We start from the raw sequence: 23,918 nt of genomic DNA, 5'->3' as shown, positions 1-23,918 counted from the left end.
GCCACTCTTTGGGCACATATCCTGTAGTAAGGCTGAGATTGAACAGTAGTTTTATGTTTGGGTTTAGCTCTTCTTTGAGTTCATGTAGGGCGCAGCCCGGGACACCATCTGGTCCCATTGATGCTGTGTTTTTTGCTTTGGAGAGGGCGGCTCTTACCTGAGCATCTGAGATGTCAGGGTGGGCAGCACTCTGCTGGGATAGATATTTGCCCTTTTGGTGGGGAGGGAGAAGTTTGCGCTGAACCTGTCAGCTAGGATGTTGGCAATGTCTGTGGGTTCGGTGTATTTTTTGTCATTTTGGACTAATTCTGAGCATATCTGGGAATTACCACCCAGGTTCCTAACATAACTAAAGAAAGCCTTGTGATTATCCTTAGTGTCCTGTGCAATTTTTCTCTCGAAGCTGGCCTTAGACAATTTTATGTGTGCCCGTAGTTTTTTGCTAATACTGATCAGTGATGCCTTCCCTTTTTGGGATTTTGCTTTATCATTTAGTAGCTTCCTCCTTCTATTGTATAGTTTCTTTATGGCTGGGGTCCACCAGACAGGACGTCTGCCTTTGCAGGATAGGGTCTTGGTTTTATTTGAGATCGCATGATCCATGCATTCCTGAAGGTGTTCATAGAATGCGTTTATAAAGGATTCTGCAGTCTGGGCTGTATTTTCCACAGGCCCGGGGGCTTTGAAGGATTCCACCTCAGTTTTGAGGAGTGTAACATTTGCTTTAGAGAAGTTTTTCACTGTGGTTTTCTGGGCAGGGGGTGGGGTCGGGATGTGAATATCCAGTGAGATTAGTTTATGGTCTGATCTTACCAGTGAGGGATACACTTCTGGTCTGGAGCATAGAGTCCCCATGTTGGTAATGATCAGGTCCAGTATGTTTTCCCCTCTTGTGGGAGTGGTAACAAGTTGTTCCATAGCATTTGAGTTTATAAATTCTAGGAACCTTTGGGCTAGGGTGTTGGAGCTAGAGTAATGCTCCCAGTCTATGTTTGGGTAGTTGAAGTCGCCCAATATAATGGTGTTTGGAGAGACCTTCATATTTTCCAGTGTTCTCAGGAAGGCCGAGTGGGGTTCCTGGGTTTGGGAGGGTGGTCTGTAGCAGGCTATAAACTGGAAGGCAGTTTTACCCACTGTTAGTTGCACATGGATAGTTTCTGATGCTTCGTGCTTTGCCACCAAGCTGGAGGTGTGGGTATCTTTGATGAATATCGATACTCCCCCTCCTTTTGTGGTTCGGTCCAAGTTTTGGGGCGAAAAGCATGGTATGAGGTATAACCTGGTAGTGCTGGGGTGCTCTGGGAGCCTTGAACCAGGTTTCTGTTACTGCACAGATATCGATGTTCTCCATGCTAAGGAGAGTTTCGAGTGCGTGCATCTTGAGGTTTAGACTTCTGGCGTTGAGTAGCATTACTCTTAGTTTCTTATCCCTTGTGATACCTATGGAGGTGGGTTTGTCTTTTGAGCCTTGCCTAAAAAGGCACTATGGGGTAGCAAGAGCCTTTGCCAATATCCGAAAGCCCAGGGGTGACAGGTGCAAGCCGTCCCTAGCGAAGCATCGTGGCTTGTCGAGCATATCATCCCAAGCTGACAGGCATTGGATCCCCTTTGAATGACACCAGTACTTAAGCCAATTATTGAAATTGATCATCTTGTCTTCATATTGTGGCATCATTCTTGGTGAGGGTAAGATGCTACTCAAGGTCAGGGTCATACCGGCCTGGGCTACATGCTCAGAGAGCTCCTTTATGTCTCTTTTCATGTAGTCCAGGGAGGTACGTCTCAGGTCATTCACACCAGCATGGACAATGACTGAGTCATATTTGTACTTGCCTTGGAGTGACCTGAGTGCTTGTGTTATGTGGCGGATCCTAGCACCCGACAGGCTGCTCACCGTGACCCTCTCCTTGTTCAGCCTGGTGAGCAGGACGTCAGTGTGCCTGATGATAGAGTCACCTATTACAAGTGTATCAGGTGTGTTGTTTAGTCTTAAGGGCTGTGACTGTTTGGCACACTGGCTTTGTGAGATATGTGTTGCACGTGTTTTGTTTTGGGGTAGCGGCTGCTTGGGTGTCTGCTTTGGAGGTCTCTGCTGCTTCGCAGATCTTTATTTAGAGCCTCCGAGTATGTTTTTGTGTGATTATGTGTTTGGTTTGCTATCGTGGTAGGTCTATGTGAGACTGGAATTGTAGTGAGTATGGTTTCCTTCTCCTCCTGACTGGTTATGCCAGTACTGAGTTGAGAGAGCTTAGCCTCCAGTTTGGCTATATGGTTGCATCTCTCACATGTGTTGGAATTTGTTGGGAGGAGGAGAGGGTTGTCTGTGTACATGAGGCAGTTGTAACATTGCCTCAAGATTCCCAGATTCACCAGCTGGACCGGAGAGGAGATTGACAACTGACCTTTGGACATGCTAGAATAATATTGGGAATTCCTTAATAATTGAAAACCAGGGCCAGTGGGGAGTGAGGGTGTAGTGCTTTTAATTTTTAGTGCTGACTTATATAATTGCTTTAGTGAGCAAGTGCCAGGTAACTTAAGTGCAATGTGTTACAGGTAACTTAAATGCAAAAACGACAAACAGTAACTTTCTTTCAAGTGAAACAAGGTTTTGGATCTATGTCACACAACCAACTTTTTAAATAGCCAGATTTTATATGGCTGAATTCATTTATTGTTTTATTTATTTTACTTTATTTAAAAGTTGAACATTTGCAAAAATACAAAAACAACATTTTAGCAGGGGGAAAGCCCCCAAGCACCCCCTACCTCCCCTGATAATTATGTATACTACCTCCAAGATTGCACTACATTAGGGGAAATGTCATATTCTCTAATTCCTACTGTATTGAAATCTCAGGACAATTAGTTTTTTATGTGAATAGGGATAAAGGGCAATATTTTATATACCTACTAATTATCCCTCTTATAACAGCAGATTCTATTCTAGATTCAGCTAAAAATTCTACCAGTGCAGGTATTTCACTTAACATTCCCCTATCTTTTTCACTTTTCTTATACTCTGATATCAGTACACGATAGGGAAGATAGTTTCTGGCCTTCATTGCAAATGTCTATTATGGCCTCTTCACATTCCATTGCCTTTCCCTCTCTAATTATTTGTTCAGAATGCCTTGGCTCCTTTGTCAATTTCCTCTAGTAAATTTCAGGCCCCCTCTTGCCTATTGTCTGTATCCCTAATTGCAGTCATCCACATTGGCAGAATCTCAATCCTGTGTTGGCTTTGTTCTTAGAATACTTTCTGCTACTTTATGAATATAATATTCTGCATGACTGCTGTTATTCTCCTTAAAGATCTGCATCCAAAATCTGGGTTCCTATCAGTTCGTTGAACCTTCACCCATTTGAACAGCATATGTTCAAACTGTGAAGTTCAAAAACTGATTATCGCAAGGCCACGGAACACCGAATTCTTTCCCAGGGAATGAATTCAGTGGGCCGTTTCTGTGCCTTCGCGATTTTAAGCACTGTGGTGGAAAGTTACGGGTCGGGTTCAGGTAAGTGTGCGATTGTGCAGACGTTAGGGTTAGAGCACGGGTTAGGTGAGTTAGGGTTAGGGCACAGATGAGGTGGGTGTGCGATAGTGACAGACTTTAGGGTTAGGACGGGATAAGTGAGTTAGGGTTAGGGTGCGGGTGAGGTGGGTGTGCAATAGTGACAAACTTTAGGGTTAGGGCGGGATAGATGAGTTTGGGTTAGGGTGCGTGTCAGGTGAATGTGTGATAGTGACGGACCTTAGGGTTAGGGTTTGGGTTAAGGTAAGTGGATAGATGGTAGTGTATATACAGTTTAGTGTAGGGTTAGATACAGGATTTTAAGTGTATGTGTGTGGATTGCTGTTTTTTTGGTGTGCTTGTGTTGTGTGTGTGTTTCTTGGAACAGCGATTTTTTTCCCTGAGAAAAAAAATCACTGTTCTAAGCCTTCGATGGTTTTGCACTTCGAGGTTAGAAGTTCGAACATATGGTGTTCGAACTTCTGCCATTTCGTCAAAGTGATATAGATCCCCAAAATCCCACTCTCTCCTTATTTCTTGAATCCCACTGCCACACCTGCTTCATCATCACTTTGCTCTTTGAATTATAGCATTTTGCTTGTGTTATGTATAGGTTCATAGGTTCATAGGTTCATACTAGGCTATCTGCCCTAGGGCATTTATAAGCCTAGCCAGAGTGTGTTTGGCTTTCGCCTCCCATTTTAAATGAATTTTGCTATGCCCTTTTTCGAGGTTAGTATACTGTGCCAACAGAAAATGGAGCAGCGCATCTCTAGGATCACAAAACAGATGAGTGGAATCATTTTTTAAGAGAGAAATTTAAACAAAGCAAAGTGATAACTAAAATACCTTGTTAACATGGCTGAGACATAGACAGATATACTATTAGAATAAAAATAATTCATTTTCAAATATAATGTAACATTCTGATGTGTTGCAAACAACACAGAAGACAGTTACAATAGTGAGCAGTACTTAAGGTATGGGGTCTTCTTACAACAAATAAGTTAATAAAAATAATATCACCATAAATTCTATAAAACTCCATACTCTATCACTCCATTAAACTCACTGCATATTTCAACCACTGTATAATTTTTTACAGCCTTAGGAAACTCTAAATGCTTATGGAAATTGTAGACTTATCACATGAATATCTATGGTTAACTATGTTTTATTCTCTGTATATATACCTCTTGTTTTTCCATATTTCCTTATACAGTATTTTTTATATTCACCCGGATTTCACAAATCCTCCATGTATAACTAAATAAGTCTTACTTGGAGGCTGAAGTTGAATGGTATGACATCAGCATGCCATGAATATTCATGAGGGAATGCTGACTCTACCCCAAGTCTAACACAGACCATGTAGGAAAGCAGGGGGCGTGTCCGGCTGCCGAGCAGTCTAAAGGTCCATGCCCCTGCAAGTGTGTGAAATGCAAAATGTCAACACACAAGAGTGAGTCCACTCAAATGTCTATGTACCCAACACCACACTCCCTGACATTGTAAACCCCCAGCACAGTTATAAAAACTAAAACATTTTTTTTTCTAATTCCTGATATAGCTGCCCGTATTTGCTCGTGTGTGCGCGGGTGTGCCCATTGCTTAGCTGCAGTTATCAATCTCGACATGGAAGAGCATAATAAAGAATGTTTATGCAAATTACGCCAAATAGTAATAGCATAGTGGTAGAGCGTTCGCGCAAAGAGGAGGCATTCACGGTTCGAGTCCCACCTTTCCCCTTCCTATTTTATGTTCAAAATGAGTATATGAAATAATTCCTGACGTATATGATTAAACTTTTACTAAAAAGCATTGAAATGGCCTATGTATCAGTGAACAAAATGTATATTTATAAAGGAACCTGATATATAATTGTCTGCAGTTAAGCAACGCTTTGCCCAGCGCAACATAGTTGCCCATAGTTAAGCAATGCTTTACCCAGTGCAATATAGTTGCCCATAGTTAAGCAGCACTTTACCCAGCTCAATGTATTTGCCCATAGCTAAATAGGGCTTTACCCAGCACAATGTAGTTGCCCATAGGTAAATAGCACTTTAACCAGCGCAATCAGTTTGCACAGAGGTACGCGCCGCGCCAACCAGCGCACCATCGGGCAACGTGGAGCAACATAGAGCAAAGTTGCTTAAACACACCCACACCTCCTAACCTGTCTGGACAGTAGTAAAATAAAAAGCAATGACAAGGTTCAAACCCAGGACACTGTGCACCATAATCAAAGCACTGAACCAGTGAGCCACGACAGCTTAGGATAAACATCCACTGTTAACATATATATACTTATAAATGGTAGATTAACCATTGCTAAGCAGGTCTGCAGTCAGCCGAGAATTTTCAAAAATGGCCAATCACAAAAAAGTGTGGGGAATGCGGCATATTTAAACTCCATAGGCAGGAATACTTGCCATAACTGATTGTAGCTCCTATCTGCAGTTAGAATGTCTGGTGCTGGCGAGGGTACTCACTTTAGAGTGCAATGCTGCGACATCGAGGAGTCAAAATACATGGTTTGGCTCCTAGTCCATTGTCATGAGTCTCGAATCCTGCAGGGCCAGTTTCAAGGGACGGAGTATAAGGCAGTGGCTTGGAACCGGTTGGCTCATGAACTCTCCAGTGCCACAGGCATTCCTCAGACTGGTGAGCAGGTCCGTCATCACCATGCAGACCTGAAGAGATGGAAGCAGGACCTACTGAACCAATGGATCCAGGAGGCCCGTCATATGCAGGATGCCCCACTACTAAGTAGGTAACCATGGAATTCAGTATGTAAGACATGCTAATATAGTCTAAATAATGGATAGGTATGTCTCAATATCCCTTCATTTACTTCACAGCTACAGGTGTCCGTGCTGCGAATCAGCAAGCCTATGCAAATAGGCTGCTAAGGCTGCGCCACCAGGCAGGTTAGTAATTATTCTGCATGTATTGTTATATAATATATGTGAGAGAGCATGAAAAAAGTGTTGTAGCCCAATAATACAGCTATAAAATGCACTGAATAAATTCTCTGCATGTACTGTTATATAACATAAGTCAGAAAGCCAGAAATAGAGTGTAGTAACCCATTAATAAAGGTAAAATAAGTCTGGAATACTATCTCTGCATGTACTGTCATATAACATAAGTGAGCGAGCCTGAAAAAGAGTGTTGTAACCTATCAATAAAGGTATAATATGTCCTGAATAGGTCTTCCGTATGCACTGTAATATCAAATAAATGAGAGAGCCTGTAGAAAAGAGTGTTCAATGTAATTAATAAAGGTATAATACTTGAAGTGTGTCTGTGTCACTTACTTTGAAAAGTTGTTGTACCCTTGCATTAAATAAATAGTACTGTTGTTTTAAGTGCTGTCAACCCACAGTTGTGCAGTCCCCTATGAAGTGGATGAAGGAAGTGCCAGTAGCTGTGAAGCATATAACATTTATTCCCTGAATAAATTCTCTGCATGTACTGTTATATAACATAAGTCAGAGTGCTAGGAATAGAGTGTAGTAACCCATTAATAAAGGTAAAATAAGTCTGGAATACTATCTCTGCATGTACTGTCATATAAAATAAGTGAGTGAGCCTGAAAAAGAGTATTGTAACCTATCAATAAAGGTATAATATGTCCTGAATATGTCTTCTGTATGCACTGTAATATCAAATAAAGGAGAGAGTCTGTAGAAAAGAGTGTTCAATGTAATTAATAAAGGTATAATACTTGGAGTGTGTCTGTGTCACTTACTTAGAAATGTTGTTGTACCCTTACATTAAATAAATAGTACTGTTGTATTAAGTGCTGTCAACCCACAGTTGTGCAGTCCCATATAAAGTGGATGAAGGAAGTGCCAGTAGCTGTGAAGCATATAACAGTCCTCAACAGTTGTTAAATGGCTGTCATGCATAGGTAAATCTGGCACACGAGTAGCTTGTCAAGGTGTTCCCCAGAAATGTGAGTGTGCTACATCAAATGTAGGGTTCTGTAGAAAATTAAGTGAAAATGTCGCATGAACACATCCAGATATGTAGATACATAAATATAAAAATAAAATACAACTATGTAGCAGTAACATCTGCATCTTGGACAGTTACTATGTCAGATATAGGTCAGGAATATAATAAACTAGCCAAACCCATTACACAATCTAATGCATGTTGCCTAGTGTAATAATACATGTAGGGGATATACACCTGCAGTCAATAGGAATGTAGTGTAGAGTAAAAGTACTAATAAGATGTTAATGGAGGTTTCTTTTTACACCCTACTCCATGTGCATAAACAATGCAATTCCACACCTCAATGGGTATGTCTAATCTCAAAACATTGGTTGGGACATATGTCCTATTTTTCTATAAAAATCTGCATTTACTTTGATGCATGTCCCCTGTTAAATACACCACAATCTTGGTGGGCTGTTGCCACCAATCATCCCTGCATGCTGTTGGAATGTCCACTGTCATTCAATATATGCATGAGTTATGCTTGCTGTTCAACTGTTGTAACCCTGGTGTGTTGGGTTAATGGGAATATTACTGCATGCTGTTACAACTAACTTGGAATGCTGTTGTCTATGTTGTAATTAAACACACCTAATCACAGAACATCTGGGAAGGCCAGTCCCAGCGGACCCACTTGTCCCTCCTCAGCTGGCGATTGCACCTGGCACCAGCAGGTCTGGTGCCCAGCCAGGGTTACCCTCCTCCATTGGTCCGGTGCCACCTTCAGGTGGAAGCACTGCAGGGGATGGGGCTCACCCCCCCTGCAAGCGTGGGTGGAGAAGTGCCACCTGTCACCCTTCGAAGGGTCCAGGTTGTGGTACGTAGGGAGATCCAGCGTTTAGTTGCTGATCCCCTACACCAGCTCAAGGTGAGAGTGGAGCAACTCACGGGTGAGCCTGCCCCTCCTACGCAGCCCCCAGCACAGTGACCCTCAGGTTTGTGAAGGTTCAGTGGTGACTGCCCATGGGTGGGGATCTCAGTCCCACTGATACCATCTGTGGGCTCATGGGCTTGCGATTTCCAAACATCCATCCCCATCAATTGTGTTCACCCACCCCATGTGTCATACTCCACCCCTGTATGCATCTTGTTTGTCTTGTCTGTTTACCTCCCCAACCTACCTCCCCAAATATACCTACTTCCTCTACCTCACTTTCCACTCTCACCTGAAAAAAAAAAAAAAAAAAGGACAATCTGTACCCCCAGAAAAATTACGCCCCATACATAGCTGCACATTTTGAACAAATGTCTGCTGGACATGTAAACTGATAATTATAATTGGCAGTACAACATACTTTGTTGTCCTCATCCCTCTCCCAGGGGTTGAAGGTTTCAAATTTCACTCCAAATTTATTGCATATGCACAGTTGTTGCTGGTAAAGAAATGGGCAGCTATGGACCTTCCCTACACCCGTCCTGCACATCCCAAGCTTGTTTTCCTACTGTCTTTCCCTCTTTGTGCCCCCCTTTTCACCACTTTCCTATCTCCCCATTTTCTTTTCTTTCAAAGAAATTAGCGCGGGGGTTAGCGGGAGTAAGCACTTTTAAGCAGTAATAAGCGGGTTTAAGCGAGTGTGCGCATGTGCGCGGTTAGCTAAGCATCACTAAGCATCACGCAAACCCACGCAAACTTGCTTACAACTACTTTAAAGTGCCTTAGTCACTCTATGTCAGGGCCTTTGTTCTGCTCAGCAGCAAAAAATGCACCTCTGTCAGTCTCGATCCCCAGTCCTTGGAAACACTAGACTGCATGAAGTACCACTAAGCCACAACAGATATATAATAATGTGGTGCTGAAATAAATATATCATGCATTACAATGAGTGAATGTAAAGGAAAAATAGGAAGGCCATAACACAAAGCTTGTTCAGTGGATCTTTACCAGCAATTATTGTGGAATTGCATTACATGAGTGTGATGTGAGAAGCAGCCATTCAAGCAGCAAATAATGTTACAGAGGCAATTTACAACCCCCACACAGTATCATAGCAGGACAAACACTGGCATATCTGATGAGTGTAGAGGCCATACCTCCTAACTGTGACTACTTTTCACGGATGTCCCTGATTGTGAAACATATTTTAGCTGTGTCCCTCTGAATCCCTCTGAAAAGTACTGGTGTCAGTCAGAAAGGTGGGGTATTACACAATGAATACTGACAATAATAACAGTAGACACTGCTTGTACTTCATAAAAGGAGTACTAATCCATATGCACTGCTTCATTGAAGTCTACACTTACTGTCCCTATTATGTGTAAGGTGTACCTCACTTTTAACTACCTATCCCTGACTCCATGCAAAGATGTATCTGAGTGTTCCATAGGCCTGGCAGAGCCACAAACATACAGGCATATAAGCTATTCTGCTGTTACACACTCTGTAAATAGCTTTGGGAGGACCTCCACAAGCATAGCCTTATGTAGGAGTACAACACAGAAATACCAAAGGATATAGCCATGTACTGGTAGCAACTGACTGTAACAATGCCATTGTACCAGTCCTGAAAACACCTGTGAGTTGCACAGACAAAGAATAACAGTGTAACTTCTGGCAACCATCTGGATAGGTTCACAGTTGGGAACTATGCAGACAGACCACCTGCCTTGATAAACGAACAGGTACACACCAATCCTTTAAGTCCAGTAAGGTAATATTCACACAATAATACATAATGCTCTCTGTATGTAAGCATTCCCCCCCACACACACACACACAATTAAAAGATACTTGTGTGTTTAGGGTCTACCAAGGGTGTAGGTAGGCATACTCAGTACTGGAATTGTCCAGTTGTCCTGCAAACCCTGTGCTAATGTCAACAATAAAAAACACAAACCCTGCAGAAGTGAGTACATTAATATTCACAGTATAACAGTTCACAAACAGTTCATGTGCCAAAAGAATACTTCTCAATAACTACATTTGTGTGGCAGTTAATTATATGAGTAGAAATACATAGTCACATAAATGTTGTGTAAGCATTTGTGTAAGCATTTGTAGGGGTGAGCTAAACTCTACACTGATAGCTCTGTACTGGAAGTGGCAACAGTCAGGTCTGAGTACAACATGTACATCACTGTCTACACCTCTAGCTTCAGATATAAGAAGTATACCAACCTTCTGACTTAAACAACAGTGTACACAGCAAACAAGCATGGGCCCCACTCTGGAAATCTGAAAGGGCTACACCTACAAAACCTAGCATTTTATAGCATTGGGTTGCTATGACAGTGAGTATTGCAATTACCACAGCAGGCTGTATGCATTTACCAAATGCTGTACACCAATTTTTGCAGAGGTCATCACATGCACTTGTGCTGATACCTATAAAAGCAGACTGTACTTGCTATCCCCACATGCAATCATTACATTGCACGTGTCAGCAACTGTAGAACTCCTGGAGAGTAGTGACAAACTGTAGTACTTAATAAATAAATATATAATTAAGTAACAAATATATATACTTAATTAAAAACTAAAGTTATTAATTAAGAAAAGAAAACTTAATTAATAACCAAAAATTAAACTTAAGTAAAAATCTTTACTTAATAAATAAAAAAAAAACTGTCAAAGCATACACAGATGGACCTGAAAGGGACAAACAGGTATGTAACAGTTTGTAGTTACCGGCAAGTAGTAGATGTTTATGAATAGTACTGTACATACTCTGAAACATGCATATGTGGCAGCAGTAGGTATGTATGCACTGATGCCATGCATAACTACTGCCATGGAGAAATTAGTGTGTAGCTGTGTGCAGTGGGACATAACTGTGACATATGTAGCTCAGAATTATATGTCAAACATCTGAACATGTTATCTATAGTCTGTACAGTACTGCGTTTAATGGTAGTTTGGGGGAGTAGTGCAAACACCTATATAAACTTGTATGTGACAGAGTAAGACATGCATGATAGTCACATAATGTGTAGCTTAGCATTGGCAGCTGCTGTACCAGGCTAGTATAGTAATGTAGCATTTGCAGCTATATATACTCCCTGTACTATTACTGTATGCACACATGTGACAACTGTCCATGTTGTAGCAAGGCCCAACAGGTCATCCGTGAGGTGTAAGGACTTACAACAGTGTGGACCCTGTGTGTGTATGGCACACACATATGGCAAGATATATATGTGTCTTATATATTAGCATCTGAACATGTGCATAGAGCAAGGGACATACTGCAACTGTTTGTTAAGGGTGGACATTTATATGTTGGTGCAGGATGTTATGTGCATAGTTGTATGTAGTTTGTAGTGTGTGTCAAACAAGACAGCATACAGTGCTGGCATATGACATGTGGTGTTTAAACGCCATGGGTATGATTTGTTAGGTTTGTAGTCTTCCAGATAGGGGGTCCTGCTAAAGATACATGGGCTGAGAATACCTTCCATGCATTCTGCACAAGACTGTGCAATATTATTACATAACTATATCCCTCTCAACCTTTGCATAATTGATATTCCCACCATGAAAGGTGGACTGTATATGTGCAGATATGCATATCTATATGTACACCAATGGATGTTCATATGTAAGCTCAAGCTCAATGTTGTACACGTATTGCCATCCTTGTTGTTAAAAACCCTGTACCCATGAACTACCACATAGGTGGTAGTCTACTCAACACTGAAAGTGTGATATGAGACTACAGGACACAGGTGGATAGTAGTGTCCCTTTTGATAATCACAGTGCCACACTATTCATGTAAACTGAGTACGGTCCACATGTCATCAGAAAAGGTGTGTCATCCACAGAAATAGAGGTCAGTGTTCCACTCTACTCATCAGTCATAACACCCATCATAGAGTACAATGGCCTTGTTGGTATGTACCTCAGAAGACATCCACAGCAATTGTAGATGCCAGACACATACCTCACAAAGAGTGTTACCAGACTCAAACAGATGCCCTATGCAGACTGTCTTACAAAACCACAGCTACACTGTGTCGCATACCGCCTACCCAGAGGCTACCTCTGCCTAACATACAAAGCTATGCCAAACCCACAGGTGTTGGACATGCTGCATGTAAACAGATGAAACTCCATACAAGCTACACACTGTACTGATCTAAACCTTGTAATGTCAAAAAGCAGAACATGCTTGAGTGGTGCATTATCATCTCAGACACATACCAGATGATCAGCTTTAATAATTGGCTTAAATTCTGGTGTCATTCAAAAGGGATCCAATGTCTGTCTGCCTGGGATGACATGCTGGACAAGCCACGCTGCTTTGCAAGGGATGGCTTGCACCTGTCACCCCTGGGCTTCCGGATATTGGCAAAGGCTCTTGCCACCCCCATAGTGCCTTTTTTAGGCAAGGCTCAAATTCTAAACCTACCACCCTAGAACACCAAAAAGAAAAAAAAAACTAAGGGTAATGCTGCTCAATGCCAGAAGTCTCAATCTCAAGATGCATGCCCTCGAGGCCCTTCTCAATATGGAGAATATCGATGTCTGTGCTGTGACAGAAACCTGGTTCAAGGCTCCTGAGAGCACCCCAGCACTAACAGGTTTCACCTCATATCATGCGTTCTGGCCCCAAAATCTGGACAACACCAAGAAAGGAGGGGGGGTGTCCATATTCATAAAGGACACCCACACCTCAAGGTTGGTGGCAACGCACGATGCATCGGAGACCATCCAGGTGCAATTAACCATAGGCAAGACTGCTCTGCAATTTGTAGCATGTTACAGGCCACCCTCTCAAACTCAGGAACCTCATATGGCCTTCCTGAAAACATTGGAGGGGATAAATGTATCTCCAAACACCATCATACTAGGTGACTTCAACTACCCTAATATAGACTGGGAACACTACTCAAGCCCAAACACTCTAACCCAAAGCTTCCTGGAGTTCATAAACTCAAATGCCATGGAACAACTAGTCACCATCCCCACAAGAGGAGAAAACATACTTGATCTCATCATCACGAACATCGGATCAAAATGTTCTACACCGGAAGTATACCCCTCACTGGTGAGATCAGATCATAAACTAATCTCGCTGGAGGTCCTCATCCCGCCCCCACCTGAAACAAAAAAGACCACAGTGAAAAACTTCTCAAAAGCTGACTTCACACTTCTAAAAACTAGTGTGGTCTCCTTTAAGGCCCCTGAACCAGTGGTAAACATTACTCAAACTGCTGAATCACTTACAAATGCCTTCTACCAGCACCTACTGGACTGCATGGATCAGGCTATCCCAAACAAAACTAAGAATCTCTGTACCAAAGGCAAGCGTCCAGTCTGGTGGACCCCAGCCATAAACAAGCTCTACAACAAAAGGAGGAAGCTACTACAAGATAGAGCAAAATCCTTGAAAGGTAAGACACCTTTGATCATCATAAGTAAAAAACTAAGAGCTCTCATAAAATCATCCAAGGCAAATTTTGAGAGAAAAATCGCCAAGGACTCAAAAGACAATCATAAGGCCTTCTTTAGCTATGTTAGAAACCTAGGAGGAAACTCCCAGATATGCTCAGAATTAGTTCAAAATGATGTGAAAATTACTGAACCTTTACACATTGCCAACATACTGGCTGACAGGTTCAGTGCAAACTTCTCCCCCCCTCCCCCACAAAAGGAGAGATATCTATACCAGAGGATTGTAGCCCCCCAAACATCTCCAATGCCCAGGTGAGAACTGCTCTCACTAAGGCAAAAAACACAGCATCCATGGGACTGGATGGTGTCCCCGGCTGTGTGCTTCACAAACTCAACGAGGAATTAAACCCACAACTAAGACAGCTGTTTAATCTTAGCCTCACCTCAGGATACATACCCAAGGAGTGGCGCACGGCGACTGTGGTCCCACTTCATAAGGGTGGTGCCTCCACCGACCCTGGAAATTACCGCCCCATTAGCTTGACAAGCCTTATCTGCAAAGTCATGGAGAGGATCATAATGGAACTCATAAATAAAGACATAGGGAACTTGCAGACTCTGGATCCAACCCAGTTTGGCTTTGTCAGAGGCAGATCCTGCCTCTTAAACTTGGTTGACTTTTTTGAGACAGTCACCAAGGCCATTGATGAGGGAAAGGCAGTCCATACAGCCTACCTCGACCTGGCAAAGGCCTTCGACACAATACCCCACTCAGGTATCATCGAAAAACTCATCAGCTTGAATGTAAACCCATACATCACAAGATGGGTTGCAAACTGGCTAAGTGACAGAACCCACAGGGTCAGAGTTGCTGGAGCCATGTCAGACTCAAAGCCTGTCACTAGTGGTGTCCCACAGGGCTCAGTCCTGGGTCCACTCTTGTTCGGCATCTACTTTTCTGAAGTACAAGCAAACACAGGAGGGTTATGGCTGACAAAGTTTGCAGATGACTGCAAACTGGGCGCCATAGTCGAAAACACATCTGACACAGATATCCTTCAGAAGGGCCTCACAGAAATGGATAACTGGTGCCAGAGCCACGGCCTAAAGTTAAACGCCAAGAAATGCATAGTCATACCTTTCGGGAAAAACAAGTTTACCCCTAGCTACCATATAGGTGGCAATCCACTGAGCACAGAAGAAGTCATCAGTTATCTGGGGACCCAGGTTGACAGTAGCCTTTCGTTTGACACTCATGTTGCTAAAGTAGTTAGGAAAACCTTCTATATTGCCCACCTGATCATGAAGAGATTCACATCTATATCAAGGGAGGTCATCGTCCCCCTGTACTCATCACTCATTAGACCTATGATTGAGTACAATGCCCCGTTCGGAATGTATCTGACCCGACACCTGCTGCAGCTTGAAAGGCCCCAAAAGTTCCTCACCAAAAGGATAAAGGGTCTCAAAAATATGTCTTATGCTGACAGACTGAAAGAACTCCAGCTCTATTCAGTCTCATACCGCTTGCTCAGAGGTGACCTGTGCCTGACATATAAGGCCATGTCAAACCCAGATTTGATGAATATGCTTCACCTCAAAAAATCTAGATCCCTCAGAACCACAAGGGCAGGAGACTTAATCCTCGACACGTTATAAATAGAACGTGCTGGAGGGACAGATTTATCACCCAGAGACTCCCTATGCTGTGGAACAAAATCCCAGTACATGTGAGGCAGAGCACCTCGATGGCCTTGTTCAAGAGGAATCTTGACCAATGGATGGGAGATCGCAGATATACCCCAGGGATTACTTCAGTGTCACTGCTTGACAGAGGCACAGCAAAATAATAGGCATAGTTTTTATTCAAACTAAAGGGGTGGCGAAAGCCACATAACTATGGGCTAGGCTTATAAATGCCCTTGGGCAGATAGCCTAGTATGAACCTATGAACCTATGAACCTATGAACTACCTATTAATAGCAAATAAAGGTCCTCATTAGCAGTTGCCATGAATAATCATGATGATTGGATGTGAGATAGGAAACACAACTCGGGAATCACCTCTGTGGATCTGCATGACAGGGGCACATGGACCTACATTACATGGGTGTTGAAGGGCAGGGTACCATATGGCTAGGCTTCCATAGGCCCTATGGATACTAGCCTATAAGCTACCTAGGACCCGATACACACACGCATGTACCTGTTGCATCACTTGCTATGTGAAGTTGACTGGGTGTGATGGAGAATCTGTAGATGAATGTGTCAAAGATGTGTATATGTGCGATAGCCTAGTGGGAAACTGCGTATATCATGGTATGTAGTGTTGTAGCTCTAATCCCAGCAAAAGATATGTATGCTATTGCTAGGCAGGAAAAGCAGTATGGCATACAGTGTGATGTAGTCCCATGGTGTTGACTGGAGTGTGCCATTGTAGGCTAAAGCAGTACATGTATGCTTATTGATTTTTAACACTAGTGAATACAAATCCCATATGAACTGTAGTACTACCTAGCCTCTTACAGACCACCCTCCCAAACCCAGGAACCCCACTCGGCCTTCCTGAGAACACTGGAAAATATGAAGGTCTCTCCAAACACCATTATATTGGGTGACTTCAACTACCCAAACATAGACTGGGAGCATTACTCTAGCTCCAACACCCTAGCCCAAAGGTTCCTAGAATTTATAAACTCAAATGCTATGGAACAACTTGTTACCACTCCCACAAGAGGGGAAAACATACTGGACCTGATCATCACCAACATGGGGACTCTATGCTCCAGACCAGAAGTGTATCCCTCACTGGTAAGATCAGACCATAAACTAATCTCACTGGATATTCACATACCGACCCCACCCCCTGCCCAGAAAACCACAGTGAAAAACTTCTCTAAAGCAAATTTCACACTCCTCAAAACTGAGGTGGAATCCTTCAAAGCCCCCGGGCCTGTGGAAAATACGGCCCAGATCACAGAATCCTTTATAAACCATTCTATGAACACCTTCAGGAATGCATGGATCATGCGATCCCAAATAAAACCAAGACCCAATCCTCCAAAGGCAGACGTCCTGTCTGGTGGACACCAGCCATAAACAAACTATACAATAGAAGGAGGAAGCTACTAAATGATACAGCAAAATCCCAAAAAGGGAAGGCATCACTGATCAGTATTAGCAAAAAACTACGGGCACACATAAAATTATCTAAGGCCAGCTTCAAGAGAAAAATTGCACAGGACACTAAGGATAATTACAAGGCTTTCTTTAGTTTTGTTAGGAACCTGGGTGGTAATTCCCAGATATGCTCAGAATTAGTCCAAAATGACAAAAAATACACCGAACCCACAGACATTGCCAACATCCTAACTGACAGGTTCAGTGCAAACTTCTCCCCCCCTCCCCACCAAAAGGGCAAATATCTATCCCAGCAGAGTGCTGCCCCCCTGACATCTCAGATGCTCAGGTAAGAGCCGCCCTCTCCAAAGCAAAAAACACAGCATCAATGGGACCAGACGGTGTCCCGGGCTGCGTCCTACATGAACTCCAAGAAGAGCTAAACCCAAACATAAAACTACTGTTCAATCTCAGCCTTACTACAGGATATGTGCCCAAAGAGTGGAATACAGCAACAGTGGTCCCTCTCCATAACGGTGGTGCCTCAACAGATTCTGGAAACTATCGCCCCATAAGCCTGACTAGCTTGGTCTGCAAAGCTATGGAAAGGATCATCATGGACCTCATAAAAAAAATTATTGGGGACCTACAAACACTGGATCCTACCCAGTTCAGCTTTGTTAAGGGCAGATCCTGCCTCTTAAACCTGGTTGATTTCTTTGAAACAGTCACCAAGGCCATTGACGAGGGGAAGGTGGTCCACACAGCCTACCTGGACCTCGCAAAAGCCTTCGATACAATACCCCACTCGGGCATTATAGATAAGCTCACCAGCTTAAATATAAACCCCTATGTCACTAGATGGATTGCAAACTGGCTCAAGGACAGAACCCACATGGTTAGAATTGCTGGAGCCATGTCAGACTCAAAACCAGTTACAAGTGGTGTCCCACAAGGCTCAGTCCTGGGACCTCTCTTGTTCGGTATATATTTCTCGGAGGTACAGGCCAACACGGAAGGACTGTGGCTGACCAAGTTCGCAGATGACTGCAAACTGGGTGCCATAATCGACTCTCCAGCTGACACAAGCATCCTCCAAAAGGGCCTCATAGAAACAGACAACTGGTGCCAGAGCCATGGCCTCAAGCTAAATACCAAAAGTGTATAGTCATCCCTTTGGCAAAACAAAGTGCCCACAAATTACCACATAGGTGGTAATTCATTAAGTACAGAAGAAGTAATTAGGGACCTGGGGACCCAAGTTGTTAGCAATCTCTCATTTGACAACCACATGGCCAAAGTGGTTAGAAAAACATTTTATATAGCCCACCTAATCATGAAGGGATTGACATCTAGATCAGGGGAGGTCATCGTGCCTCTTTACTCATCCCTCATCAGGCCCATAATTGAGTACAATGCCTCTTTTGGGATGTACCTTACCAGACACCTGCAGCAACTGGAAAGACCCCAAAAGTACCTCACCAAGAGGATCAAAGGGCTCAAACAGATGCCATATGCTGCCCGGTTAAAGAAACTCCAGCTCTACTCAGTGGCATACCGCCTGTTCAGAGGTGATCTGTGCCTGACGTATAAAGCCATGTCCAACCCGGAATTAATGGACATGCTGCACCTCAGAAAATCCAAATCCCATCAAGCTACGCTACGAGACTTGAACCTCAGCACTGAAATAAATAGGACATGCTGGAGGGACATATTCATAACCCAGAGGCTCCCTTCACTCTGGAATAAAATCCCAGTCCAGGTTAGGCAGAGTCCCTCATTGACTCTCTTCAAGAGGAATCTTGATGAGTGGATGGAAAATGTAGGTTTACCCCGGGTATCACTTCTGTGTCACTGTTAGACAGAGGCACAGTATACTAACCTCGAAAAAGGGCATAGCAAAATAAATTTAAAATGGGTGGCGAAAGCCAAACATATTCTGGCTAGGCTTATAAATGCCCTAGGGCAGATAGCCTAGTATGGACCTATGAAACCATGAACCTATGAAGCTGTAGGCCTAAACAGCACAGTATGGTTTATATCCACATTGCTTGGAAACACTGTTTTGTTTGTTACCTGTAGTCCTCACACATTACATACCTCAGGCATGAGGTTTTGCAGGTGCTGACACACAGTACTGTATGGTACACAGGTAAAACTAATCTAGATTGCAATACCTTTGTGTCTTGTAGGTATGTCTGATGTGTGTGTGGGTATGCCTGTAACATGGCCTCAGTGGTATGTGTGTCACAAGATATAAGTGCATATCTAGCAACATGTATAGTCTAGTACAGCAGTATGCCACCTATAGTGATGAATGTGCACATATGTTACTGAGGGGTTTGCTATCAACAAGTAGCATGGTGTACTGGTAGTACTGTAACTGTACTTTACATTCATTTTAATGGATGACAAATGTCTGTATGCATTAGCTTCATATACACCTCCTGTGGCTAGGTGGTGCATTGTGTCACATACAGTGTGCCATGTACTGTTGTATAGTCTTACATACTGGTTTCACTTTGTTGCTGTGCAGAACATGGTTTGGTATATATTATGTGCCAGGCACTGTCAGGCAGTTGTGGGCTGAGCAGTCATATGTGGTATTAAAAGTGTGTATCTACTGACAGCCAGTAGGTTGCTATATATGGCATTTCATTGATGTATGTACTTTAGAATGTTAAGTGTGCCACATGACTTGCTCACAATTACTGTTTTATCATCTTCCAGGGACATGTCTCACAACAAGAAACCTGCTTATTTCCCTGAGGAGGAGGAAGTCATTGTAGATGCCCTGATACATCATCACAACCTGCTGTTCTCCAGAACCAGCCAGGATCAGCATGGGCGCACTGCACTGTGGCAGGATGTTGTCCATCGGGTGAATGATGTAGGCATGCATAACCGGACTTATGAGCAGGTACGCCATCACTGCAGTGATTTAATCAGACATGTCCGCAGCATGCCTCCGATGTCCACAGACAGCAGCTTGCCACAGGTGGTGGTGCAGCAACACATCCCCCCCCTCACCAGAGTGGAAGAGCTGCTCCTCAGCGTGGTGGCTCCTGGCCAACCAGTACAACAGACCTGTGTCATCATGGAGGCCAGAGTCACCCAGCACGTCGATACAGAGCATGCAGGTAACATGGCATATCTGAAGACCACTGTCAGCTCAATTGTTAGAACATGCATTTATCAGATGTGTACTGTGTATTCAGAAGATGTGGAGCCTGGTGTCATGCAATACTGATAATTTGGGACATAATCTGTATGCCTGTGACTGTCACCTCTTGTACTACTGTAAAATTGCAAACTCACAGCAGCAATGCCATAGTTGTTGACACTGACAAACTGTCTCATATACTTGCAGGTCCCTCTGGTGTGATAGCAAGACAGCAGACCCATGCTGGTGAGTGTTCTACATTTAATATAGCATATAACATGTGCATGTCATAGGAGAGTTGTAGGCCATATACACATTTTAAACACCTACACATAGTGCATACTCTGCATGTTCTCTGTGGGACTATGCACATCCCAGTAACATGAGTAGCTGCCTCAAACACATGCAATACACAGAGCATCCCAACCAATTGTAGTACACTGTAGTGGACATTGTATAGGCAGAGTCAATACACATGCACACAACATGCACCACTTTGTCATATGCAGTAACTGTTAATATGATACACATGGCGTATGTAGACACCTGCTGTAAGGTCATAGTCCAGTATCCCAAATTTCATCAACACAGTGCACATACTATACCTGAGGGGTAGAGGCCTATCATGGGGTGGTGTGACATGCTTCAACACACAACACAGTCATGTTAGACAATGCTCCCTATTGAACACCTGACTACCCATGAAACAACTGGCTGTGAAATGTTTAATGTAGCCAAAGTGGTGCAGGTCAGGTACAGCAAGATAGTTGCCAGTGTGACATACATTAGTGGCCTTGAGTGACCAGATGATGCTGCTTGATGATGGCTCATGGTACTACACTACATCCAGTTACAGTAACTACAGTACTACACATAGCATTCATTGTTATACACCTGCCAGTTGTGTGCATCCAGCCATGGTATGTATACCTATGAATGATGGTGCACAGGACATTGGAAAGCATTTCAGACTTGCACTGCAATGTTGTGTACATGTACACATTGTGTTTCAGGGTGAGGCCAATCACTGAACAACACACATGCATCAACGACATGTATACTGTTATCAACAAGGACTCTCTACACTCACACTGCATGCTGTTGAGCAACACACATCCTGCATGCTGACACATGTGATCGGACTCTTTGGCTTGTGATACTGTACTCCATCATCAACCACCAATGAATATGTTCCATATTGCTGTTGGTGTGTGTGTGTGTGTGTGTGTGTGTGTGTGTGTGTGTGTATGTGTGTGTGTCAACTTGACTGAGTAGTGTAGTTGTGTGCATATGTGCATGTGTGCATGTGTGCCTGTGTGCATGTGATCATGCGTTCATGTGCTCATGTGTTCATGTGTTCATATGTGCATGTGTGCATGTGTTCATGTGTGCATGTGTGCATGTGTTAATGTGTGCATGTGTGCATGTGTGCATGTGTTCATGTGTTCATGTGTGCATGTGTGCATGTGTGCATGTATGCATGTGTGCTAACATTCTGTACAGATGTTAAAGTGTGTTTCCTGTCTCCATCTCACAGGTGCTGAGATATTGTTGGATGAGTGCAGCAGAGAACCTGAAGTCATTGCCACAGATAGTGGACATGAAGATACATGTGTTGTGGCACAGGCTGTATTGACAGGCTCTGTCATTGGTCTGCCAATCAACAGTACACAGCTTTCCACCCCATCTATGCGCACATACATACTGCCAATACATCCCTCAACACCAATGGCCTTAGCTGAGGAACAGCATACAGTAGGCATTGACCAGGACAGTGTGGTATCTATGGCACATGCAACCCCACACAGCAGCCATGCCCGGACACCTGGAATGGTACCACATAGGCATATGTCCAGGGGTTCTCGTGGGAGCACTGCTGGTCGTAATGCCCCTGGCAGACATGCCCCCACAGGTCTCACAACCTCAGGTATGTTCTGGGCTGTAATGCAGGCACAAGCACGTATGGAACGGTACACCAGGCAGGGACTAAGGGCACAGAGGTCTCATAACACATCTATCAATGACAGTATCCATGACCTTGCCGGTGCCATCCGTAATTACACAGAGGTCATTGATAGACATTGGGGGGAGGCACTAGTTGTCCTCCGCAATGTAATGTCCATGTGCCAGGACAGTGCAGGATGGCTGAGATGTCAACATGGACATATGCCAGCAACATCATCAGCTGGCAGTCGTCGCAGATGACACGCAAGTCCCAGCCACTCCTGTAGTGGCAGTACCAGTCCCAGCAATGTTGGGGCTGGGCTATCGGTAGACCGTCTGAGACAACCACATTCACGTGGCTCTGGCCAGTCCCAGCAGGGACATGGGTCCAGTCAACATCACTCTGCCTCTGACGATAGTACCCAGTCTAGCTTAGTACCCAATACTGTCCGTGTCACCCCTGCCAGGCACAGTTACTGTGTCCATGGCCAGAGACAGTGATCTGTACAGCCTGGCAGGTACAGTCTGTGGCTGTCCCACAACTTCCTGTATTTGGCAGCCACAAGGGGGAACTGTGTGCATGCAGACACACACACATAAACGCAACACCTAGGGCTAACACATACACACACACATTACATCAACACTGACCCATACTGTACTGTTGTCCCTCACACACACACACACACACACACACACACACACACACACACACACACACACACACACACACACACACACACACATACATGTCGACTGGAAGGGTCATTGTCAGGCTCTGGCAAACCAATAACACACCCTGTGCATATGATGAAACTGTGCCACCTCCTGTCATCTGTGACATTGATGCAGAACAGGCTAACATGGTGCTGATGCACAGGGTGACCTAATAGCAGTGTAGCAATGTTAGCATGTTGTCAACAGTAAAGTGTAATGATATCCTTGTAGGTGTATCTGAGCAGGCATGATGCATCAAAGATATGATTATCAATGTAGTATTGTTTACACCAGTGTTAATTCCAAACATGGATTGTCTGCCCATGTGCCACTTGGCTGATGTGTGTGGTACTGGCAGCATGTGTTGGTGAGTGGATGGTATGTGTGTGATGTGTGCAGTACAGATTTGCAGGTCTACATTTGTGAACATGGTGAAGGTGCACTGTCTGAATGTACATGCATGGTGGACACATGGAAAGGGTGACATGCCCTGTATTACACTGTGTTAACACTTCATACTTCTTATTGGTGGCCAGTATGCATTTTGTACACATATGTTACAACTTGGGTACACATGTGTGTATGACATGGTATGACACTATGTTGTGGGTGATACTATTAATATCGGTCATTGGTTTGCATTCTGGTAGTGTACATAACCTCAACAGCCTGATTTTAACCAATCGTTAGATGATGTCTTGACAACTGACACACAGCTGTAGGATACACAGTAGCATTTGCATCCTTCCAGTACTGTACTATACCAGTTACCAGTGGTATTGACCACCACACATTCCCATGAACACTCCTGTTTGGCATGTGGCCGTCCCAGGTACAAGCAGACACACTAGGGATATGTCCGTCCACATCTGGTAATGCATACAGTGGCCTACAATGCATTCTCCTGATTAGACACATCCTCTACAAGGGTATCATACAGACCAACCCATGCTGTGAAGCTATAAGCCAACTATAGCATAGTCATCCACATTTACTATACACAGTATCCTGGCAGTACCACATTGGTAGTAGCCCACAACATGTAGCAGGGGTACCGATGTGTACATACAGACACATGGGATGTCATCTGCCTTTTGATATTCACATTCCCAAAGGTAT

This window comes from Protopterus annectens, chromosome 4.part0 (assembly GCF_019279795.1).
Source record: "Protopterus annectens isolate FY-2018-M chromosome 4.part0, PAN1.0, whole genome shotgun sequence".
Lineage (NCBI taxonomy): Eukaryota > Metazoa > Chordata > Ceratodontiformes > Protopteridae > Protopterus > Protopterus annectens.
Note: the sequence above shows the minus strand (reverse complement) of the source record.